This window comes from Panthera tigris, chromosome C1 (genome assembly GCF_018350195.1).
Source record: "Panthera tigris isolate Pti1 chromosome C1, P.tigris_Pti1_mat1.1, whole genome shotgun sequence".
Classification (NCBI taxonomy): Eukaryota; Metazoa; Chordata; class Mammalia; order Carnivora; family Felidae; genus Panthera; species Panthera tigris.
In genome coordinates this window covers 152,707,527-152,732,984 of record NC_056667.1, presented here as the reverse complement: position 1 = coordinate 152,732,984, position 25,458 = coordinate 152,707,527, and the positions used below count along the sequence as shown (strand labels likewise).

Below are 25,458 nucleotides of genomic sequence, written 5' to 3'. Positions count from 1 at the left end.
CTTTAGATAAAAATTGCAATTTCTTTTTAACTATGATAGAAACAGTATTACAAATGAAAAATTTTAAGGCATCCTGTTGACTTCTAGCTTGTGTGTAAAAAGCCCTAATGAATAAGTCAGAAAGTTTCTACCATGGGAATGTGCTTTGAATTTATGGTCATATCTGGGAGGTAGAGAGCAGAAAGGATTAACACTGCATTAAATATTTAAAGCCTGAACATAGCAATTATATTTAAATGCATGGAGAGGATAACTTAAGAGATAAATGTATGAAAGTCACCAAAAATATTCCTTATGTCACTTCTAGATTAAATGTTTGATTAAACAAAATATTCACTATCTTAAGACACATTCTCCAATGAAGAATAGCTTAAAATACATTTTTCCTTAATAAAGATGAACCTGTATTTACTTTAACATTTTTTTAACATTTTTAACGTTTTTATTTTTGAGAGAGAGAGAGACTGAGCGCGAGCAGGGGAGGGGCAAAGAGCGAGGGAGACACAGAATCCAAAGAAGGCTCCAGGCTCTGAGCTGTTAGCACAGAACCCGATGTGGGGCTTGAACTCATGAACCACGAGATCATGACCTGAGACAAAGTCAAATGCTTAACCGACTGCGTCACCCAGGCACCCCACTTTGTTAACATTGAAAACTTAAGGAGGGGCACCTGGGTGGCCCAGTTGGTTAGTTGGCTGACTCTTGATTTCAGCTCACAGTTCATGGGATCTCACAGTTCATGCGATCAAGCCTGTGTCTGGCTCTGTGCTGACAGCGTGGAGCCCGCTTAGGATGCTCTCTTTGCCTCTCTCTCTGCCCCTCCCTCACTAGTGCAGGAGTGCTCTCTCTCTTTTTCTCAAAATAAATTAAATAAATAAATAAATAATGAAAAAAGCATGCTCTATTTTGAAGCAAACAATAACTGAGTAATACAATTTAATTTAAATTCAGGGAGGGTCTGGTATTCAGAGAATGGAGAATATTTCTCATTCTAATTGCAAGAACTCTTGACTACAAGGGTGAGCCACAGAAAGCCCTTATCTAAGTGGCAGCCACCTGGGTTTCCTCAGTCATCAGCGTGAGAAGGCAGGAAGTCTGGGTCCAAAGTTAGAAGGATGAATCTCAACTTTGTCCTTATTCATGTAAGAAAGTGATTTAACTTTTTTTTTTTTTTTTTAAATAGGCCTCACACCCAGCGCAGAGCCCAATGCTGGGCTTGAACTCACATCCCTGATATCAAGATCTGAGCTAAGATCAAGAGTGAGATGCTTAACCTGGGTACTACAATTTAACCTTTTTGACCCTCACTTTTCTTATTTATAAAATGAAGAAATCATTATATAGTAGGTTTCTGTGAGAATTTTTCTTAGGCTTATTGATAATGTGTATTACTATATGCACTATATTGCATTTACTTATTTTCTCTCATTGTGGTTTTTTATTTTATTGGATGAAATGATATCATGCCTTTATAAATAATGTATGAACTAACTTTAAAAATTTGGTATACAGGGGCGCCTGGGTGGCGCAGTCGGTTAAGCGTCCGACTTCAGCCAGGTCACGATCTCGCGGTCCGTGAGTGCGAGCCCCGCGTCAGGCTCTGGGCTGATGGCTCAGAGCCTGGAGCCTGTTTCCGATTCTGTGTCTCCCTCTCTCTCTGACCCTCCCCCGTTCATGCTCTGTCTCTCTCTGTCCCAAAAATAAAATAAAAAAATAAAAAAATAAAAAATAAATAAAAAATAAAAAAAATTTGGTATTTAACTTTTAATTTTGGTAATCATTATTTTACCAAACAAGTTTTTCATTCTATATAGCCAAATATTTTGTTTTTAAGGTTTTTCAATAGTTTTCATAAAAGTCATTCTTCAGCTCAAGAAAGGTAATACTTTACAAAAATAATCTTCTAGATTTGAATTATAATATGCTCATCTTTTAAAGTATTTTTGTTACAAAATTATAAAGCGCAAATTGTAAATAAAAATATTTTGGTTTTGCTAACATTTTGTTATATTATCGTTAATATTTGGTCTATTACCTTTCAGTCATTTTCTGTGTAGATTGTGTCCAAAACTGGAACAATGCTATTGTGACATAATAAGAAATATATATTTGGTCTCTGCCTCCAGTTCCTGACACAGAGCTCCTAAAACACTCATATTTTCTTTGAAGTGATAGAGGTGCTATGAGCATCTTTTGTTCTAATATTTGGTCTTTAGCCCAGATTCCTGGTCCAAAGGCTTTTAGACCCTTGGAATCTCTGGGGTGATAAGAGACTTCATATGCTAATGAATGATGGGGTAGCTAGTGGTTCCTAGATAGCTTTGGGGGACTCTTCCCCCAAATAGTTGTCAGTTCACCTGCAACTATTGTTGTAGGAGGGTTGTTCACCAGAAAGACCAAGGCCTAAGTAGAAGGTTGAACCTCTGGGGAGGGGAAATAGGCTGGATTTAATCACCAATGGCCAATGATTTAATCAATTATTCCTAAGTTATGGAACTTCCATAGAAACTCTAAACAACAAGATTCAAAGTGCTCCCTGGCTTGGCTAAACATGCCTGGAGAGGGTGTGGAAGCTCTGTGCTGTCCACCATCCTGAATACCTTGCCTACGCATCTCTTCCATTTGGCTGTTCCTGAGTTCTATCTTTCGTAATAAACCATTATTAGTGAGTAAACTGTTCCTGACATCTGTGAGCTATTCTAGCAAGTTATCTAATCTGAGGAGGGGATTATGGGAACCCCTGATCTATAACTGGTCAGTTAGCAATATGAGAGCTCTGGACGTGTGACTGGCATCTGAAGCGGGGGCAGTGTGTGGGGACTGAGCCCTTAATTTGGGAGATCTGATGCCATCTCCAGGTAGATAGTGTCAGGATTGAATTGAATTGTAGCACATCCAGCAGGCATCAGAGAATTGGTCGGGGGAGGGGAGGACGGGGGGGAAACCTCACACGTTTGGTGACAGGGAAGTTTTGATGTCAGAGAAATAGGCTTTCCTTTATAAAGTTTGGTGTCGAATTTTTTTATATGTAATATTATGAGCATTTTCACTTGAGATTAAAAGTTTTCATGGTAGATATGATTTTTAACTGCTGCATAATATTCCGCTTTATATATGTTCCATAGTAATTCTCCTGTTGGTCTGTTTTTAAGATATTTCTCATTTTTATCATAAATAACATCAATGAACATTCTTAATGTGACTTTATGCCATATTTCATTACATTCTTATGATAAATTCCTAGGAATAGAATTAAAAAATGGAAGAGCATAAACACATTTAAGGCACCTGTTTGTTACCACAAATCTAACACCTACATGAGCTATACTAATTCAAAATTTCACAAGTTTTTGTGAAGGTCTATTTACCACACATTAACACTGAATATTACTCTTTAAACAAACTAGCCATCAGAGACTAGCTCTTTTAGTTTTAAATGTTTATTTATTTTTGAGAGACAGAGAGAGGGAGAGAGAGCAAGAGGGGCAGAGAGAGATGGGGACAGAGGATCTGAAGCAGGCTCTATGCAGACAGCACAGGCTCCAACTCACAAACCAAGAGACCATGACCTGAGCCAAGCCGGACACTTAACAGACTGAGCCATCCAGGTGCCAGAGAGGAGCTCTTCTAAGTGACTTTAGAACACAGTATTTTGACTGTACATCCCTAGAAAGATGTACTTTACAAAGATGTACTTTACATACCAAAAATATTTTTTAGCCCTACATGTTTATATAATCCTATTGATTATATTTGTGGCAGCTATGGGCATTGTTATTCCAAGGTTACTACGTGGATATTGTGACTCCAGACAAGTAAGCAGTTTATAACGACGTTCATAAGAATCAGGATTTTGGACATTATATCAATAACATTTTGTAAAATTCCTGTGGTCCTAAAATTGAATTAAAAATATATGCCTCAATTTGAAAGTATTTTATCTTAAAAGAATTTAAAACTTATTTCCTGGCTCTGTCCATTGTAAAGACCTAGAAGTAATGACCAATACATAACATATTGAGCACAGCAATATAAAACTGTAGTCTCCATATACCATTCCCACTAAAAGGAATAAGGGCTCCTTGGAAAAATGTCTCAATGCAGAAGTGGAACATAAATGTGCAAGCTAAGAATGGAGCATGATTTGATAACAGAAAACAAAGTAACAGAACCCTCAAAAGAACTTGGAAGTCAACTTGAAGAGGTTTGTTTTTTTTTTCCTTTGGTCAAAGATGGGACAACATGAGCATCAATCAGGATAATAATAGGAGTGGTTTAAAATAAAAGAAAGGATAAGAAACATATGATTCTCTCAATAGATGCAGAAAAAGCATCTGACAAAATACAGCACGTTTTGTTGATAAAAATCCTCAAAAAAGTAGGGGTAGAGGGAACATACCTCAACATTATAAAGGCCATATACGAAAGACCCACAGCTAATATCCTTCTTAATGGGGAAAAACTGAGAGCTTTCCCTCTACAGTCAGGAATGTCCATTCTCACCATTGTTATTTAACATAGTACTAAAAGTCCTAGCCTCAGCATTCAGACGAAAGAAAGAAAGAAAGAAAGAAAAGAAAAGAGAAAAGAAAATGAAAGGAAAGAAGAGAAAAGGAAAGAAAAGAAAGGAAAGGCAAGGCATCCAAATCAGCAAGGAAGAAATCAAACTTTCACTATTCTCAGATGACATTATACTCTATGTAGAAAACCTGAAAGGCTCCACCAAAATATTTCTAGAACTGATAACAGGAATTCAACAAAGTCATAGGATACAAAATCAATGTACAGAATTCTGTTGCATTTCTGTACAGCAATAATGAAGCAGCAGAAAGAGAAATCAAGGAATTGATTGATCCATTTTACAATTGCAACAAAAACTATAAGATGCCTATGAATAAACCTAACTAAAGAGGTGAAAGAGCTGTACTCTAAAAACTATACAACACTTATGAAAAAAATTGAAGAAGGCACAAAGAAATGGGAAAACATTCCATGCTCATAGTCTGAAAGGACAAATATTGTTAAAATGTCTATACTACCCAAAGCAATCTACACATTTAAATGCAATCTCTATCAAAACACCAACAGCATTTTTCACAGAGCTAGAACAAACAATTGAAAATTTGTATAGGACCACAGAAGACCCCAAATAGTCAAAGCAATCTTGAAAAAGAAAAGCAAAGCTGGAGGCATCACAATTCCAGATTTCAAGTGAGATTACAAAGCTGTAGTCATAAAAACAGTATGGTGCTGGCACAAAACCAGAAATATAGATTAATGAAACAGAATTGAAAACCAAGAAATGGACCCACAACTATGTCATCAACTAATTTTTGATGAATCAGGAAAGAATACCCACTGGAAAAAAGTTTCTTCAACAAATGGTATTGGGAAAACTGGACAGTAACATGCAGAAGAATGAAACTGGACCACTTTTTTTATACCATACACAAAAATAAATTCAAAATGGATGAAAGACCTAAATGTGAGGCAGAAAACCACCAAAATCCTGGAGGAGAAAACAGGCAGCAACCTCTTTGACCGTGGCCATAGCAACTTCATCCTAGACACATTGCCTTAGGCAGGAGAAACATAAGCAAAAATGAATTATTGGGACTTCATAAAGATAAAAATCTTCTTCGCAGCAAAGGAAACAATCAACAAAATTAAAAGGCAAACTACAGAATGGGAGAAGATATTTGCAAATGACATATCTGATAAATGGTTAGCATCCAAAATCTATAAAGAACTTATCAAATGCAACACCCCCAAACCCCAAGTAATCCAGTTAAAAAATGAGAAGACATGAACAGACATTTTTCCAAAGAAGACAATCAGATGGCTAACAGACACAGGAAAAGATGCTCAACATCACTCATCATCAAGGAAACACAAATCAAAACTACAATGTGATACCACCTCACACCTGTCTGAATGGCTAAAATTAATAACAGAAAACAACAGATATTTGCAAGGATGTGGAGAAAGGGGAACTCTCTTGCACTGTTGATGGAAACTCATGCTTATGCTAAGCAAAGTCAGTCAGTCAGAGAAAGACAAATACCATATGATTTCACTCATGTGAAATTTAATAAACAAAACCGATGAACATAGGGGAAGGGAGAGAAAGAAAAAGAGGGAAGGCAAACCATAACAGCCTCTTAACTATAGAAAACAAACTAAGGGTTGTTGGAGGCAGAGGTGGGCAGGGCAATGGGTTAAATGGGTGATGGGTATTAAGAAGGGCACATACGATGAGCGCTGGGTGTTATATGTAAGTGATGAATCACTGAATTCTACTCCTGAAACCAATATTACACTATATGTTAACTAACTAGAATTTAAATAAAAACTTGAAACAAACAAAAATATTAAAAAAATAAATAAATAAGTAATTAAATAAATCCTGTTTGTGTTCAATAAAAAAACACACAAAAACTCATTTATCATCTTTGGAGTACTGGAAAGAATGAATGTATTATTTGATGACTAATAAGCAAGGAGGAAATCGAGTACTTTTGTAGTCTTTCCTTTACAACCTGTATTACTGGATAACCAAAGAATCGGTGGGAGAAAGTTTCTCTTTATTACAGTATTTCAAATAATAAATGAAAAGGGAATGATCTAATTAAAATATCACCATTTTATGACCTCTAATTAATGAATAAATGCAAGCAGTGATCATCAATAGTGCTAACATTACAAAAAGAAATAACCTGATATTGTTGATCAGCAATGGAAAACCACAGTCCCACCTACCTAGTGGTCAAAAAATAAAAAATAAAAATATAAGTGAACCTGAATTATCAAGCCTCTAAATCTAACTTCTAATTTTTAGAAAAGAAAAAGACAGAGAAACCTATTAAATGATATCATTGGAATGCAACTGGCAACATTCAGACTATGGAAAATTCTACAGAGCAAAGGACTTAGTTTCTTCAACAAACTGTAAAAATGAAAACCCCAGGGAGAGAAGGAGGGAATGAAAGGGAGGAGGAGGAAAGACAGAGAAGAAAACTGATTAACAGAATCTGAAGATTCTTCAGTTTGTAATGTACTTCTTTTTTTACAGATACACACTGAAGTATTTATGGGTGAAATAATATCTGAGATTTGCTTTCAAAATAATCTGTCAGGTAAAATTGGAAGTAGATGCAGGTATAAGTGAAACAAGATTGTCCAAATGTGACAATTTTTGTATAAATGGGTGATGGTGACATGGGCCTTTATTATCCTAATCTCTCCTTTTGTATGTGTTTGACATTGTCCACAATGAAAATATCTTAAAAATGGGGCACCTGGGTGGCTCAGTCAGTTGAACACCTGACTTTGGCTCAGGTCATGATCTCGTGTTCATGGGTTCAAGCCACACATATGACAGCTCAGAGCCTGCTTTGGATTCTGTGTCTCCCTCTCTCTCTGCCCCTCTCCTGTTCGTGCTCTGTCTCTCTCTCTCTCAAAAAATAAAATGATATGTTAAACAAAAATTGAAAAAAAATCTTAAAAAAGAACAAAACACTCTTGGAGTGGAGAGGAGGGGAGAAGGAGTGAATCTAATCACAAATATCCTTTCAGGCCCACAGAGAAGAAATTGTATAGCTTGAACTTTCTGAACTACTTTTTGAGCATTTAAAAAAAAATGTGTAAGCTTGTAATCTTCTGGTCCTTGTGAGAAAAATGTTATCCTTGAGGAAACATGTGTATCCACCTTAAAGAATAGTATAAGACAATGAAGATAGCTCTTAGGAATTCAAATGATACTTATTAATGATACTTATTTTCTTGGGTGCAGAAATGAAGTAGAAGTGAAAATACCATCATCAAATATTCTCCTTTCTTAGCTCTCTAGTGTCTCTTTTTTAATGTTAAAAAAAATAGTTCACTAGAATACAGACTAAGTCAGCTTATCCTCTATGTTGAAGACTTACAATTATTATCTGCTGTGAAATTTTTTAATATAAACAGTTTGCCCATATTCAAATCAACTAAAAGACACAGAGCCTCCAAATGGGGTGCTCAAAATAAGGCACAAATAGAAGTCTCTCCTCAATGGGTTCCCTCCAACACTTGCTTTGAATATGTTTCTGGGTATTCACAAAGCAGGACAGGTGCCCTCAAGATCACACAGAGACCATCACGGTCTTTTGTTTTTCCCACTTTTTCTTCCCAGCTATACCCAGTCTTGTGCTGTCCCCAGAAACACAGCATCCTCAGGATGCATTAACATACACAGAGCCATAGACTGAAACATTTGAGAAGGATCTAAATCTCTGTTATAGTGTGAGAAAATTTCAGAATACAAATTATTTAGTTCTGAGGTAATTTGCAAATATACAATCACACATTCCTCAGTTAACTTGGCCCAGGTTTAAAGCCTTAATTAAACAGTCTGTTCTTGGATGGTTTCACTTGTATTGCCCCCCGGAAAGCAGCTGTTCCCACCTTTGGCCTTGACTCAGGGTCACTGTCCTTTTTTGCTAGGCAAACCATCACCTCAGGCCTCCCCCAAGTTTTACTCTACAGATTTTCTGAGCCTCCGGAGAGCCAGGCTCCTTTCCAGCCTGGGGCCTAATTCAAGTTCTCTGCACTCACATGGAAAATGTTCTGGCAGCTCCAGATGCAAGCTGAGAATTTTCTGACCAACATTCCTCTGGAGTCTGGGCAATGGCAGTTTACCTGATCTAAACATCCTCCCTTAATGAATATGCTCTGCATATCTTATAATTATTTTACATTTTTCCTCTCCTTCCTATGCTTCAAATTTTCAAAAACCATCTATCATCCTCTTTTTTCTACTCCTTATCACATACACCTAAGGGCTTCCTATCACCACTCTCCACTCTAACTTCCAATCACAGCTTCCATGAAAGTGCCCAAGCTCTAAACGTATCCTGGGACTTGTAAACTCTGCCTCACAGTTGAACCCTTATCACACTTTGGCCCAGCAAAAAATGGAGAATCACATTTCCCAACTTAAATGAAGATCTGTGACCAGGCATGGGTAGCAAACACCCCTGGGGACCAGAGATGTAATTTATGTTCCTGAGTACCCAGTGGAATCAGTCTGAGGCTCAGAAATCACTTGAAATTTCTCTCTTGCTCATTTTCTTCCCCCTTTTCAATATTGCTTCCTCCACTCCCTTACCTGCTTCTCCTGAGAGCAATTCCTTAATAAATCCTGAATGTTTATATAGGAATCTTTATCTCAGGGTCACTTCTAGAGAATTCAACCTAAGAACCCATGCCATAGAAACATTTAATTAGGCAATGCCTAAACATTAATTAGGCAATGCCCTGAATTAGGCAAAACTGAATATTCCAGATTTACCAAAATTTGTACCTCAGTACTAGCTGAAAACTTTAGAAATAAAATTATTCCCCACTAATTTTTTACAGTGTATATTTTCTTTGGTCATGTGCCTAATTTTCATATTAAGAATAAAAAATTAGGAGTGTGTATATGTTTAGTATAAAATGCCAAGAACAAAGGAAGGACTTAATTTATCTTAAAAAGCAGCCTGAATACAATCTTTTGACTTGTATCTTTGCTCCCAAACGCTATGGATTATTTTTTGTAACCACGTTTCAGAAATACGATCACTTCCAAAAGCCATTGCAAACAATTGGCTTTTGGTTTTCCAAGTTTATGATGTAACATTTAAATATAAATATGTATATAAAATTTTGTATTTTGAATTTTTCATGGAATATTATATCCTCAAAGTTTTTTCATGTTACAAACATATTTTCAGATACATCAAAATCATATTAATGATACATTTTTATGGTGAATAAATTCACTTTAATTTTACTTTTTCCAATTTTTTTTCAATTATGAATATAAATACATCATAAACATTTTAAAACTATATAAAAACTCTGGAAGGAAACAAACCAAAATATTATATTTATATTGAAGTATCCTTCTTTTTTTCTTCTTGTCTATATTTTTGAGATTATTGTCAAAAGAATATTCTATTTTTATAATGACACATTTTAAAACAATATAGCCAATATAATCAAAGAAAATAGCAAAATTTCTTAAAATATGTAAGCTTACATAATTTTTATTGATTTCCCAGTACACCCACTCTAGCCCATAAAGAAATTTTACAGTATGGTTGTTTATATTGAAAATCACAAGCTATGCTTCCTCCACCTAGATGGTCTGATCCTGGAACACAACTCATATTTGCTAAATAAATGATGTTTTATAGTTAAAAATAGCTTTTATTTCACTTAGTGTTCATTAACGGATTAGGCAAGATATTTCACAACGAGTAACACTAGCTGAGGCAGGCTTTTTGGTACTTATATTACATATAGAAATTCAAAATTTATATTCACACACAAAAACCCTTAATAAAAAAAAGGAACATCTACTCACATGAACATATTGAACATTAAACAAAAATACAATACAAGAATTTCATATTTGTCTCCTGTAAATGCAAACATTAATGTGGTAATTATTTGTTTGAGATTTACATTTATTGTTATAATCTCACTATCATTTCAAATATTTAGTCACTACTTTATTGTCACAGTTCTAAGGAAAGCCTTTAGTTTAGAAAGTGCTTCATTGACTGTTGAGCACATTTGACTTCAATTTCAGGATCCTCATACTTCAAATGCAAACTTGACTTAATACACTGGAAAGAATGTAGACACTTATGGAGCTAATTTAAGAAATTGAGTACTTTTACTGGAAAAAAAGTTGTGTTCTCATATCAACACCAGATATTTCCAAATGACATATCTGATAAAGGATTAATATCCAAAATATATAAAGAACTTATAAAACTCAACACCCAAAAAATAAATCATCCAATTAAAAAAATGGGCAGAAGAGGGGCGCCTGGGTGGCTCAGTCGGTTAAGTGTACGACTTTGGCTCAGCTCGTGATCTCACGGCTGGTGAGTTCGAGCCCCGCATCGGGTTCTGTGCTGACACTTCAGAGCCTGGAGCTTGCTTCAGATTCTGTGTCTCCCTCTCTCTCTGCTCCTCCCCCACTCATGCTCTATCTCTGTCTCTGTCTCTCTCTCTCTCAAAAATAAACATTAAAAAAATTTTTAAAAATGCGCAGAACATGAACGGCCATTTCTCCAAAGAAGACATCCAGATGGCCAACAAACACATGAAAAGACGCTCATCATCACTAATCATCAGGGAGATGCAAATCAAAACTACAATGCACTATCACCTCATACCTGTCAGTCAGAATGGCTAAAATCAACAACATAAGAAACAACAGGTGTTAGTGAGAATGTGGAGAAAGGGGAACTCTCTTGCACTATTAGTGGAAATGTAAACTGGTGTAGCCACTGTGGACAACAGTGTGGAGTTTCCTCAAAAAGTTAAAAAAAGAACTACCTTACAATCCACAATTACACTTACTGGATATTTACCCAAAGAATACAAGAATACCAATTCAAAGGGATACATGCACCCTGATGTTTATAGGAGATTTATTTGCAATAGCTAAGATATGGAAGCAGCCCAAATGCCCATCGACTCATGAATGGGTACAGAAGATGCAGTGTATATATATATATATACACAATGGAATACTATTTAGCCATACAAAAGAATGAAATCTTGTCATTTGCAATGACATGGATACAGCTTACAGGGTATAATTTTAAGCAAAATAAGTCAGTTAAAGTAAGACAAATACCATACAATTTCACTCATATGTGGAATTAAAAAAGGAAACAAACAAGCAAAGGCAAAAAAAAAAAAAATAAGAGTGAGAGAGACAGAAAAACCAAGAAACAGACCCTTAATTATGGAGAACAATCTGATGATTACCAGAGGGGAGGTGTGTGTGGAATGGGTTAAATAGGTGATGGGGATTAAGGCGTGCACTTGTCATGAGAAGTACCAGGTGACATATGGAAGTGTTGAATTACTATATTGTGTACCTGAAACTAATATAACATTTTATGTTAACTAACTTGAATAAAAAAATCCCAGTTAAAACAATAGGCATCAGATAAATCTTCGTAGAACAAACAACAATAAAAAAGTATGATTTACTATGAGACAGGCTACCATAGCAAGAAGGTAGGGATAGTCTGTCTCAGGGCATCTGAATAATAGAATAACTGTCAGTATGTAGTGGGCAAATCTGGCTTCAGGATGAACTGTGTCATTTCTTGAAGACCCTTCCAATAACATGAGCTTGTGATTATTCATGGAGGAAACTCTTTTGTATCATTTACAAAATTTGACCTTGACAACATTAGCTTTATGGAAAGAGTGAGACAATCTTATTTTCCAGGCAATGATTTAAGAGGGAAAACTATTTACAAGGTACTAGATTGTGATGTCTTTCAATGCAAGGTGCAATAAAACAAGTGAGTTTTTTCTTCACTCAAGAGGTAGTTTTCATTGATTCAGATTTAAAAATATATAGTTAAATACATATGTACATTAATGAGGTATTTAAAGGGAGAGTTAACATTTTAATAGTACACTTGATTAATGATGTCTTGCATGAAGTCAAAGCAAGAAAAGTCAGTGTGAATGACCTCTGAATTGAAAAAACTGCAGACTGAAATGTCTTCAGTAATTATTTTGGCTGCATAAAGTCTGAAGCAACAGAAGAGGTTTCAGAGTTATTTTATAGAACCCATAGGACTTAATATATCATAAGCAGTGAAGTCTTGGAAAGAATTAGGGCCACTTATTTATATTAAAATATGACAACTAGTAATAACATTATTCTAGTTGCAGTCATCATGCACAACCCATCTTTGCCAACTTCATGAAGCAATGAAAATCAAAAACAAAAACTTTTTATTGAGTTATTCTAGTAATTCTGAACAGCTGCAACTAGTCTATAAGAGTAAAATTTCTGCCAAAGATATTTTGTCAGCCCTTTATTTATCATCCAGTTCAATACTCTATATTTAAATACCAAGTAGGGGCGCCTGGATGGCTCAGTCCATTAAGCATCCAACTTCGGTTCAGGTCATGATATCGCGGCTCTTGGGTTTGAGCCCTGTGTTGGGCTCTGTGCTGACAGCTCAGAGCCTGGAGCCTGCTTGGGATTCTGTGTCTCCCTCTCTCTGGCCCTCTGCCACTCATGTTCTGTCTCTTTCTGTCTCTCAAAAGTGAGTAAATGTTAATTTTTTTTTAAATTTAAATACCATGTAATCTTCTTTCTTATTTCCCAGAAATATGAATGCAACTAGACAGGCCAAAGATGGTGTCAAGCTTTTCATACCGTCTCTTATTCATTAATCACACAATATGAAACACCTAAGATACTTTGCTAGTCAAGAGCAGCACGGAGGTTGAAATCCAGGCATGGTTCGTTGCCACAAAGGATGAAATGTAGAGCACCCAGGAGGCCAAGTTTTTCTCCCAGCATGTGAAGGCCATTGTAGCATTCTTTTAGCTTTGGCTGTTTGTTCAAATATAAGCAAGTACATTGAGAATCTTAGCTCACCTATTCCTTAGCCAGTTTCCTTTGTCCTACATCCCTCTACTACTTTGTGATTCACCCTAGCTGCCTCTTCCAACTCTAGTCTGAGGAGTACCCTTTGTTGCCCTGGCTGCTCACCAAATTTACCCAGGAAAGGCCAAAACAAATAGCACCATTGAGAGACATTACAAAATGCTTGTCACTTTGCCAGAAGCTCCAGGCAACTCACAAGCCCTCAGGGGGTCTCTAGGGATTAGTTGAGTCTAACATTCAAGTCTCCAGACTCTCTGGAACTCTGCTGCCCAAGGATCAATGCTCTTCTCATAGGCGGAAGGTAAGGATAATTTCAGGATGATTTTTCTGACTCATTTACAGAGCTTGCCCATGGCCTCTGAGTACGACAGAGATAAAGACAATGTCCTTTCAAGTGCAGATGGGTAGGTAAACGACTGCCCAGTAACACCGGGAAACCAACAGCACTTCAAACATACTGAGTAATATTTAAGCCCACCCAATAAAACACATGGTACAGTATTTTTGAGTAATGTTGGGCTTAACTAACAATGGACAACCACTAGAAGGCCTTGAGAAGAAGAGTTGTGTTTTTAAGAGGTTATTCTGGCTGCCCTGCAGAATACAGACTGAAGAGGATAAGAATGGGAGGGATGAGATGAGTCTGGAGTCCACTGTAGAGGTATCAGTAAAAGAAGATGGTGTTTGCTGTAAGGTGCTGGCATGTGCACAATGTCTACAAGAAAAGTGTTCCACTTCACAAGAGTTTATCTGAGGACCTTTTTTTGTGGCAATAATCACATAGCATAACCGATTACAAAGGCCACTTCTAATACTCTAACATACAACTGTGTCATCTGTATATAAGAATTTGCCTATTAGCTAATCTCTCTGTGCTTCAATTTCCTCTTCCATAAAATGGGTTAATCATTCTACTTACCCCATGAGGTTGTTTTTGAGAATTGAAAACATTAATACATGTCAGAGTTTTGCACACAGAAAATATAAATAAATACAGCTATTTTTAACTTTATCTCCTCTATATTACAGATTGACAAAAGGGAGGATATAAATAAAAGTTTTTCAGAATCTGCATAATATCACTGGATTTTACATTATAATGTAAAAGAAAAGATAAAAAGACAACCTTGTTTACCCCATCAATAAATATTATGAACCAGTCTTTCTATTTATTGACTCTGACCTCGCAGATTGTTGCTATTGAACAAAATTCAGTTTAGCTCATGGCTGATTCCTGTCCTCAGATTCAAAACAGAGAAGTCTTTGAAAGACATAAGCAATATTTTGTTATCCTAACAATTTTCCTTACAGGAAGAAAGTGAGGGTATTTTTTCTTTTCTTGTGTCTTAAGGAATCTTTTGACAGTGCCCATGGCTCCCCCATGGCTCCAGCTCTTGATAGCACGCCCCAGGCCTTGCCCCCAGAAATCACTGGCCCCCTCATCATGGGGACTCATCCTGAGTCCAGCTTCTGGTTTTAGGCAACCACATATTCATATGTTGTCCTTTCCAACTGAGAGTGATTAGAACTTCTCTGGGTTGCCTTAACAAACCCTTGTTTAGCCTCTGTTTTCCATCACCTGGGTGATCAATTCCCTGTATTTGAAGGATTGAGAGTGGCTTCTGTTTTCCTGGCTAGTTGCTGAATGATAGAATAGTCATGGAACTGATTCAGTAGAACACACTGGCAAAGATCAGAGGCCACTATTCACAGAATTACATAGAGAGGCAGGAAATTTGGGGGAGATACTTTACCTACCATGAACTTTCAAAAACAGTTTAAATAATGTTTAAACTTTTGTTATAAAGATATGGCTGCTGGGGCACCAGGCTGGCTCAGTCAGTAGAGCTTAAGACTCTTGATCTCAGGGTTGTATGTTTGAGCCCCACGTTGGGTGTAGAGATTACTTAAAAAATAAAATCTTAAAAAAAAAATAAAGATATGGCTGTTTATTTTAGAAAAAAAATCAAAAGTGTCAAAAATAAAAACATTTCTATTAATAACTTAATATATGCCTCCTATATTTACTGTGTATTTTATAGTAGTATTTGGGATATCTGACGGGGGAAACAGTATTTGCTTTTAACCCACTAAATTTCATCTCATTAGATCTGAGCTATTTAAGATAGAATAGATACCAGCTTAACATTAATTTTATGACAGCACAGCTTGAAAGAGGTGAGAAGGAGAGAAATGAGGATCTATTAATCAAGATTCATTTGACCCCCCTCTTCCACTAACTGAAAGACTAGCAGGAGGCAGTAGCAGTTACTCTGGGAGGAACAAGCAGGCTTTATAATCCAGACGCTTTCTGCTAGCATCAAACAAGAAAACACAGAGGAAGAGAGAAGATAGTTCCTTTCAAGGGCAAAATGGATATATTCCTTTGAAATATACTGAGGCTACCAACTTCATATTCTATCTGAATTCCTAAACAGTTTCCCTTCAAAGACACATCTGTTGAGCTTTTTTCTTTTTATCCATGAACACTGTTTGTACATTGCATATAAGACTACCAAGATGTTGCTCACATGACTTCAATTTAACATTACAAATCAATTATATTCTTCATGATAACCAGATTATTCCAAAGACCTCAAAAAATGTGAATTAAATGTTCAAGAATCACTCAAGTTGAAAGAACTTATGTCCAAAAATACAAAATATTCTAGAATTTGAAAGAATGTAAAGTGTTTATCACATCAATCATTCAGTCAGCCAAGAAAGTCTACACGCCAACCAACAATCATTGGGAATTCATCTATAAAAAAACATCATTAAAATGCACTCCTTAATTTCTCTTTCATTACTTGCTTTCTTGTTAGTGGCTACTCTATTAGCTTAGGATTCCAGAAAGAATCAAATTGCAAATGGGGGTCTTGCCCTCAAAGGGAAAACTTCCTTAAGTTTCACAAAGGCTACAGACAGCCTGCCTTCTGTGCTGGAGGTCAGAGAAGAGCAGAGCAAACTCACTTCACTCTTGCTGCTCAGGCAGAGTTGAGTCGGCAGCTCTCTCCTAATGACTGAATTCCAAGGCCAAATAGTTCCGCAACTTCTTGTTGCATTAGCTTCCGTCTCATGGAGCACAATTTGGAGTGTTCCATTTTTTTAAAAGATTTAAAATAATAATGTTTTACAACTTTCTACTAGAGTAGTTTAAAATCAGAATATGTTATCAAAGGCTATCTCAGTTTGAAGTTGATAATAAAGCATCAAAAAGCATTACAGTGTAATTAACATTTTCCACTGGAAAGCTCTATCTCTTGCTTCTTCTTCCTCTTTCTCCTCTTCTCCTTTCTCCCTTTCATTTCACTTCTCTTCCTTTCTTCTCTCCTCTTCTTTCTTCTTTCTTTATTTAGCATAAACCTGGTCCCTAACACTCCCTCAAGTTCCAACCCCAGTCCTACTTATTTCCTTCTCCACAAAACATCTTAAAATTTTATGTATACTCACTTCCTTGCTCTTCAAACCATTTGAAATTGAGACTTCACCACCACATTTAAAATTTCAAATTGTTGGGGTGCCTGGATGGCTCAGTCGTTTTAAGCATCCGACTCATGGTTCAGCTCAGGTCATGATCTCACAGTTCATGAATTCAAGCCCCGTGTCGGGCTGCGTGCTGACAGTGTGGAGCCTGCTTGAGATTCTCTCCCTCTCTCTCTGCCCCTGCCCCATTTGTACTCTCTCTCTCTCTCAAAACAAACTAAAAAAAAATTTTTTAAGTTAAATTGTTAATTGTGAAAGTTAGTGACACTATCCCAGTTACCAGCAATTGACAAAATTAATAATGACAATGTTAAAGTATTATTTAAAAAATTCACTCACATTCGTTCAAATTGGAAACTAATTATGATGTACCACATCCCAAATGTAATCTATACACTATACTTGGACTATAATCAGGTTTTGTATTCACATAACAAAATTTCTGTAAATATCAGAGTAACTCACTTGGAGTGATAGACTAGTCAGGGCCGTAGGTTTACTAGGGGGGAAGCCTGGGTGTCCCTTAATTGTCATTATCAATCACAGGAAATAAAGAAATGAAGCCTAAGGGAAGGAGGCCTTATGATGGGGTGAGGAAATAAATATTTAGGGCTGGGAGTCTATGTGGAAATTCTGCTGGTGGGGGTGAACTGCCTGGTCATGTGGCAGCTGAGAAGATAAAGCTGTAAGTCGGTGGCCCTGGACCTAGAATAGTTGTAAAGATTCTATGTGTTTTCCTTCCATTTCATCATCCCTACTCTTTCACTGCTTTTTTAAAAAGGCATATCCTGGTCTCAGTTGTGCAAGGAGTACTTAGAAAAAGATCTGTGGCTCGGTCTGGACTGAAAAGGTAGTGAATGCAGCATTGCCTCCCCCAAGTCTGGAATGGGCAGAGTGGCAGTATCAGCAGCATCAGAGGCGGCAGCTCAGGGGGATAATGAGGCCTTGCAGAAGAACCAGGCAGAAGTGGCCTCGTTTCTATGTACCTCTGAGGCAAAAATCAGAAACTCAGGAAAAGCTGAGGGATTTAGTTCCTGACAGAAGCAATGGGAGGTCAAATCATTGTGCCTTGGATTGCATTTATGTCCATATCAAATTTAAAGAAGATTAAAACAAATTCATAGGAACTCCGGTAACAGAAAACTATACGGTGAATTTTATGGATTTTAATCCAACCCAGTAAACATTCATTCAGCGTTTTTTTGTGAATAGGGAAGGAAGTTATAGACTGTGTTTTTGAGGAATTTACAATACAAAATTCCAAAGAAGAAGAGGATTAATAAAGGCCTTCAAAGTAGTTCAGAATTTAACGGCCATACACAAGGAAGAAAATCTTATTTCCGAGATGGGGATTCAGGTAAGGTTTAATTGGCATCATGAAGGGGGCAGTGATGATGGAATCCAAAGAAGTCTCATGCACACCTCATGCACCAGTTGGAAACTGGGCTTAGGTATAAGCAACAGAAAGCCCAACGTAAGTTAACCAAATTAAACTTTAGTCTTTTTACCCAACAAGAATTTCTGGACAGGTGACAGTGCAGCAGCTCTCAGTACTGTCAACACCCCAGGCTCTGTCGCCTTTTTCCTCTACCTTCCTTAGTGTTCCAACTCCCATCCTGACAGTTCCAGGATGATTCTTGCTTCACTAGGCATCTCAGCTCTTGCTTCCTAAAGGAGAAGGAGGAAGAAAGAGATATGGAAGAGATAAGAAAATGTTGCCAAAACCACCACTTAGGTCTCCTTGGCTAGAAGTATGTCAAAAGGGCTTACTCCTTGTTTTCAGCGAGATTAAGATATGTAGTTTTTGTGTTCTTTTTGTTTTAGCTGGTCACACTATTATCCCCCTTCCAAAAAATAAAAATTAGGGTTCTGCTAAAGAAAAAAAGCTGGAAAGAGTATTAGATTAGTAACTATTAAGATGTGCCAACATCCCACTTATTAATTCTGCAGCCTAGGATAAAAATCAGCTAACATTTCTGTATGGCAGTTTCTTTACCTGTGAAATGGTTATAATAATATCTTCCTAGTAAATGTTTGGGTGAGGATCAGGGACCATGTATTCAAGATGTTCAATATAGTCCTGACAAGTTAGGAGAGCATAATAGAGTGTAGCTGCTGTTACTGTTTAATTGGTTTTTTGTTTGGTTTATTAGAAATTGAAGGAGGAGTCCAATTTCAATACATAAATACTGGAAGAATAAAATTTTAGATGAAGGAAACAAGATCACAAAAACATGGACTTAGAAAAAAATATGTAAGGGGTGCATGGGTGGCGCAGTTGATTAGGCATCTGACTTTGGCTCAGATCATGATCTCATAGTTCATGAGTTCAAGCCCTGCATCAGGCTCTGTGCTGACAGCTCAGAGCCTGGAGCCTGCTTCGGATTCCGTGTCTCCCTCTCTCTGCCTCTCCCCTGCTTGTGTTTTTTTTTTCTTATTCTCTCTCTAAAATAAATAAAATAAACATTTAAAAAAATATGTAAGAAAATTTAGAGCGTGTTCAGGAAATTTTACATAGTTTAGGAAGACTATCACTCATGTGAAAGGGAAAAAGTGAATGGTAATACTAGGAGGTCAGTATTCTGGGTCATATGATGAGTGTTGGCAGTGGGGGGCGGGGCTGAGAGAGGGGTATAAGAGGCAGGCCAAAGGGTTTGATGCCTTGGCAGATAATGTAGAAGCACTGAAGTTTTCAACACAAGATTAAGTCCAAGCTATGCTTCATGCTGACCACTGTGACAGCAGTGCATACGATATACTTGGCAGCTGGAGAAAAACCAAAGCAAGAAGAGTAGGGGAATTAATTTATACCCAAACAAAACATAATAAAAGCCTGAAGTGGGATAGCAGCAACAGAATAGAAAAGAGGAACTGATTCAGGAGTCATTTTTAAAACATTACTTACAGAATTTGGCATCCAACAGAATAGAAAAGGTCAGGGAAAAGACGGTGCCAAGGTAGTGAGCTAAACTTCAAGCTTCGTGGTGTCATTAGCCAGGGTGGAGGGTAGAGAGCAGGCCAGGGAGAGAAAGGACCACATTAAAAAGGTGGAAGGAAAGAATGGAGAGTGAGGCTGAAGGGAGAGATGGAAAAATACTGAGAGTAGAAACATTTAGTCATGTAAAATAAGATGTATAAAAACGGTTATATTCCAAGGGGTTGTTTAATCCATAAAAGGAATTTCCTCAGGCGAAGTAATGAATCTGTGAGAGCAAGATGCCTAATCCGAGTCATGCGCTAATCTGACTGTGTGGGGAGGCACCACCCATGTGCACTTTAGAACATGTACTTGCTGTTCAATGGCATTAGCATAGAAATAGTCCAAAAGTATGTAAACGTGTTCCTGAAGAAAATTCCCACTACTTAGTCTTTCGCTCTCGTTGGATGCAAAATTATTCCTCTGGAAATATTTGGGCACGGTTTGCCCTTCCTAGAGGCAGAGGAATGAGTTAATTTACCTCTTTAGGATCCCTCGCAACGACGTTCAGATCTTGTGATCATGGGCTCTGGGCTCAGTTTCAGCAGTTAATGGTCACAACGGAAACCCAAAGCGAAAGCAGACTGGGGAATCACTGCTGGAATCAAGGTGCTTTGTCACTTTGAGAAGAACAGAGTAAGGAACATAAGTGGTCTATTGACAGAATTGTTTGCTTATCATTTTTGGCACCTGGCATTTAAAACCGGGCAGGAAACGCCTTTGAAAAATGATAATCCCAAACAGTTTAGACTTAATACAGTACTTTCATCTCTGTTTCTGGGATTTGGGGTCATTTAGATTTTAACACTCTAGCCATAAACCATCTAAATACATTCTTAAGGTTGCAGTAAGGGATAATTAGATTCTAGGGTCATAGTTTTGAAGAATTTATACAGACACAAATCTTTTCAGTAATTATTCAGTATTATTTCAAGTCAAACACTAGTTTGTTTCAAACTTCGGAAACCCCTTTGAAAAATGTTATGTGTTTTCTTCCAGTATTTTGGTTTACTTTAGAGATACTCATTTCCCCATAAATGAAGTCACTGGAATTTATTACCAAATTTAATTTGGTACCTGCTCTGCCCTAGACACTTCATCAGCACTGATGTAAAAAGGTACAATCTGATTATGCTAAATTATCTCACCTGTGATTAGGAATAACTCATTTCAGGAGTCAAAGTGATTGTAAATAAATTCGTATTAGAGGGCTGAATAATTGCAAATCGTGTTTTTCTCATCTTTTAAAAATTTTATTACACGTGAGGTTACAGGTCCCATGAGTTTATGGCACTTAACCTAAAGGCAGTAAAAGTGCTAAGCTGGGTATATAATGATATTCATAAGTCACCTTATACTAGAAAAAGACTGTTGGTAGCTGCCTACAATGAAACTAAACTGTCCTCTTTCCTCCTTCATAGTTGTGCAAGTACCCTGTTAGTGGGAATCTCACTTGAGGTTCCTAACTGCTAAAGTAATAATGTCTTGTATGTATACAAGACCTTACTTGTAGAGTTTTTTTGCCCAAAAAAAAAAAACAATTGGAGATTTTTGTTACTATCTCCTTCTACATTCCCATAACCATATATTTTATAGGCTTAAAAATTAAAGATTAAGTCAAGGTCATCCAGTGAGAGATTAATTTTTTAATGCAAAGGCTAGTGTTCCATTCATTATCTTATCTCTATTACCTTAAAAATCACATTTAGCATGTATCATAAGTTAAAACTTTGTAAATCACCGGTTAGCATCTGACTCAAGGTATCATGCCTCACAAGCAGCTTTCTTAATAAACCCATTTGCTCAGCATATAACGCCAAGTTAAAAGAATTTAAAGAACTCGGATTAGGTTGCTTTTTAGTAGTTCTCATTGTGACTTACTAAATTAAATGACAAACTGAAACGCAGCTGAAATAACTCCAGAACTGGTTCTGTTATGGTTAATGAAAAGGTTTCAATCTCTAACGCTCATCTCTGGAACGTTTATTTTCGTGAAAGTGAGTTCTGTTCAACAAGTACTAATGAGACATTTGTAGGGCTAAAACTTTGCATTTGAATTTTTTTTTTAAGAAAATCACAGCAACAAGTTCAGAGAAGTATGGGGTATGGATGGGATGCCAATTAGTGCTATTCAAATTAGCATTCATTCCAATTAGTGCTATTGATCTTCAAGTACATGCCAGAGCGTGTTCAGGCTCTTTCATAAACATTATGACATTTAATTCTCCTTCAAACATGATGGGGTAGGCATGGCAAACTCTGTTTCATAAATGACAACATTTCAGGATTCTGAGATTTAGTTTGATGTTCTGTCCACAAGCTTCATGGTAGCAAAACAAGTTGTCTGAACCTTGCATGGGGACCCAAGGATAGACTAGCATATAGTATTTATTCTAATGATAATATTTATCATGAATTGGTTAATTCATTTATAAATTGGGCGGATATTATTAGCAAACAAATAAAGTTATACTTGAATAAAATGAAACTTCAGCAGGGCTGTGGCAATGGAACATATTGTGGACTTTTATATATTTCTATATGGCTTAAATGTTATTAGAGTAAATGGTAATTGTAACTAAAAACAAACAAAATACAAGAAAATGGAAGGAAAACTTTGGTTAGATTTACCTGAAGTCTGGGACTGTCCACTTATTTTAATTTGATACTGGGTCTTCATACTATGTGTGGTGGAAATCAAGAACAACAAGAACAACAACAATAATAATAATTGAAAACATGTATGTTGTATATATTCAAACATGTTACTGCATGGCATGTGTGTCCTATATATATCAACTCATTTAATCCTCACAACCCTTTGAACTAGAGATAATTATTATCGCCATTTTAGAAATGAGGAAATCACAACACAGAGAGGTTAAAGAATCTTCCAAATTTACACATATAGGAAGTACACACATCCCAAGCAGTATGCCTCATAAACACAGGGCGCTTAACACCTACTCCCTATTGTCATACATCTTGGAACTCCCCTATGGTCTAGTTCAATGACTATTAGGTAATGCATTGTTTTGATAGTTGCACTTTGGCACTGAAATCACAGCTTCCTAATCCCGACCTGATTTAGAGAGAGCTAAATTACGTTTAATTCCCAATTCAGTACATATTTGTTGGGACCCTGTCAGGTGCCAGATAATCTTCTGGATGCTTGGATGTATCGGCTACCTTTGGGCAACTGAAGTGGTAGAAGAAGAAAAAAAAAATATTTGCCTGAATTCTTCATAAAGTAGAGTCTGTGATCAAGACTTCTTGTAAGTGTAAGTGGATAATTTAGGAGTATTATTTGAGTGGACAAAATTAGGGACAAGAGGAATAAAAGAAGTATGGGTGAGGAATCAATTAATGGATGCAGTAAGTTGGCCACCACTCTCTTATTCTATACCTATGAGAAACTTTGTAAAAGGCATACAGGAACATTTGCCTTAGGGAACTAAATGCCCAACTCCCTGGCCAAGGATAGCCCTGCAGGATCAAGTTCCCCCACATTCAGGTTACACTAATTTTGAATCCAGCAAGTTGCCAAAGGAAGTCTGCACTGTCAGAGAAGCCCTAAGACGGTAATTTAGGATGGAAGTCTGAGGTAAGGCACTTCATGCCTGAGTCAGGCTGCAACTACATGAAACTCATCAAAGTCTGCAGGCAGTTCATGAGATTGGGCCCCACACTGGGCTCTGTGCTATCAGTGCAGAGCCTACTTGGGATTCTTTCTCTCTCCCTCTCTCTCTGCCCCTCCCCTGTGCTCTCTCTCTCAAAAATAAATAAATAAAAACTTAAAAACAAAAGCCCACAGGGAACCAGTGGCCACTGCCAAAGCCAGAATCATAGGTGAGGCCAGCAGGATTGAGAGCTGTGTATCAGCTAAGGAATGTAACAATGAACAAACATAAGAAAATAACAGTATTTGAGAAAGTGACAAACGCTATTGATAAACAAAAAACAAAATAAGGCAGTTAAGGAGATTTGGAATGAGAATGGTGAAAGAATTAGGCTGAAACCTAAATACAGTGGTCAGCATTGCCTATAATTGAACAATGACTTGAAGAAGGTGAAGGAACATGTCACGCAGATAACTGAAACTTGAAAATAATCTGAATACTGTCAATTATTAAGAACTGTTGAGGAAGGGAGTTAAGATGACAGAGAATCCTGCAGACCCTGAGCTTGTCTTGTCCCTGAAGCAAAGCTAGATCAGCATGAAACCATTTTGAACACCTAGGAAATTGATATGAGGATTAACATAACAATCCACATAACTTGGGCCACAGAACTCAGCAGGTACACGGTGTGGAGAGGTGAACTAAAGGAGAGAAAAGCCGCAGAGGCTAGGGAGCTGTTTTTGCAGAGAGGACAGAGAAAAAGAATGCGGGAGAGTGCAGTGCATCAGGATTGTGCAAGAAAAGCACTCCCCCAAAAGTAGCTGGAGAGAAAGAGAATGAGTGTAAGCACTCACAGGGGACTGAACAAGAAATCTGTTCCACAAAACCATTTATAGGAAAAAGGAAAGAGTTTCAATGCCACCAGGATTCTATAAACTGTGGAGCACAGAGTCTGAAGTTTTGGAGCTCAGTGCCTGGTGGTGCTCTGGTGAGGAAATAGGGTGAATCCCCAAGAGCAGGCAGCAGGGTCTGAGGGGACTGTGTACCACATGGGGATAAGTGGTTCCCTGTTTGGAGTGAAATTTGGCAGAAGCAATATGGCCTGTCCACAGGCAAAGGTCCCAGCAGACCCTGGAGAGCAGCCACGTTTGCTGGTATTGGGACAAAGATGCCAGAGTGCAGTGAAACCTGGCACAGGCTGTGTGTTGTGACTTGCCATAATCTCTGAACCTCTGCCACTACACAATTGCATGAATGTTTTCTGGGGCAAGCAGGCACCCAGGCATTGCTCAACAAGACCCTTCCCCAGAAAGTCAGGGCAAGTCCAAGCCACAGGGGGTCTCTGAAGCATGGGTTTTTAAAACACAACCCCATCTGAGACAAACTCTGGAGGGAGGTGCCACCTGGCAGACAGATAGATTTGATATGGACAGGGTAGAGGCAAGGAGTGGACAGAGGCCTGAGACAAAGGAGGGGTACTTGATCGTGGATTGGTGAGAGCAGGAAGTTCCTGTGCCAGAGACTAGGGAGTTGGATGAAGCCATTTCCACCTCTCCCATGTACCACACTGATCCACTCAAGTAAACTAAGCAGTGCCACATAGTGGAGAACAGAGCTGTTACACTAAGCCCTGCCCAACTGTGTCCTCCAAGCACATCCCCTAGAAGACCAGCACAAGTCACTCTACCTGCTTAGTGTACAGACTATAAAAGTCTTCACAGTTTCAGTTCTAGGGGAAAATGGATGTAACTTCATTCAGGTTTCATTCTGTTTGCTGGTTCATTTATTTGTTCATTTTCTTTGCTTCTGTTTTTCCTTGAATTGTTTTCTTTTTTTTTCTTTCTTTCTTTTACTTCTCTCTTCCTCATTCTTGGATACAAAAAGAGAAAATTTTATTTTTATTTTATTTT

General features: G+C 37.4%; 1 long non-coding RNA gene across 5 annotated transcripts in view; it reads right to left on the bottom strand.

The window, feature by feature from the left end:
• Positions 1 to 25,458, bottom strand: part of LOC102956042 — a 79,373-nt gene that overhangs the window by 11,883 nt on the left and 42,032 nt on the right. For 2 of the 5 annotated variants that reach the window (XR_006220749.1, XR_006220748.1), the window contains exons 1-4: positions 25,236 to 25,260; positions 22,560 to 22,609; positions 20,410 to 20,548; positions 18,460 to 18,619 (exon numbers count right to left, since the gene is read on the bottom strand). This is a non-coding gene — a long non-coding RNA (uncharacterized LOC102956042). Of the gene's footprint in view, positions 1 to 18,426; positions 18,620 to 20,409; positions 20,549 to 22,559; positions 22,610 to 25,235; positions 25,277 to 25,458 lie in introns of those variants that run through there. The other 3 variants (XR_443853.3, XR_006220750.1, XR_006220751.1) reach the window with 3 other exon arrangements.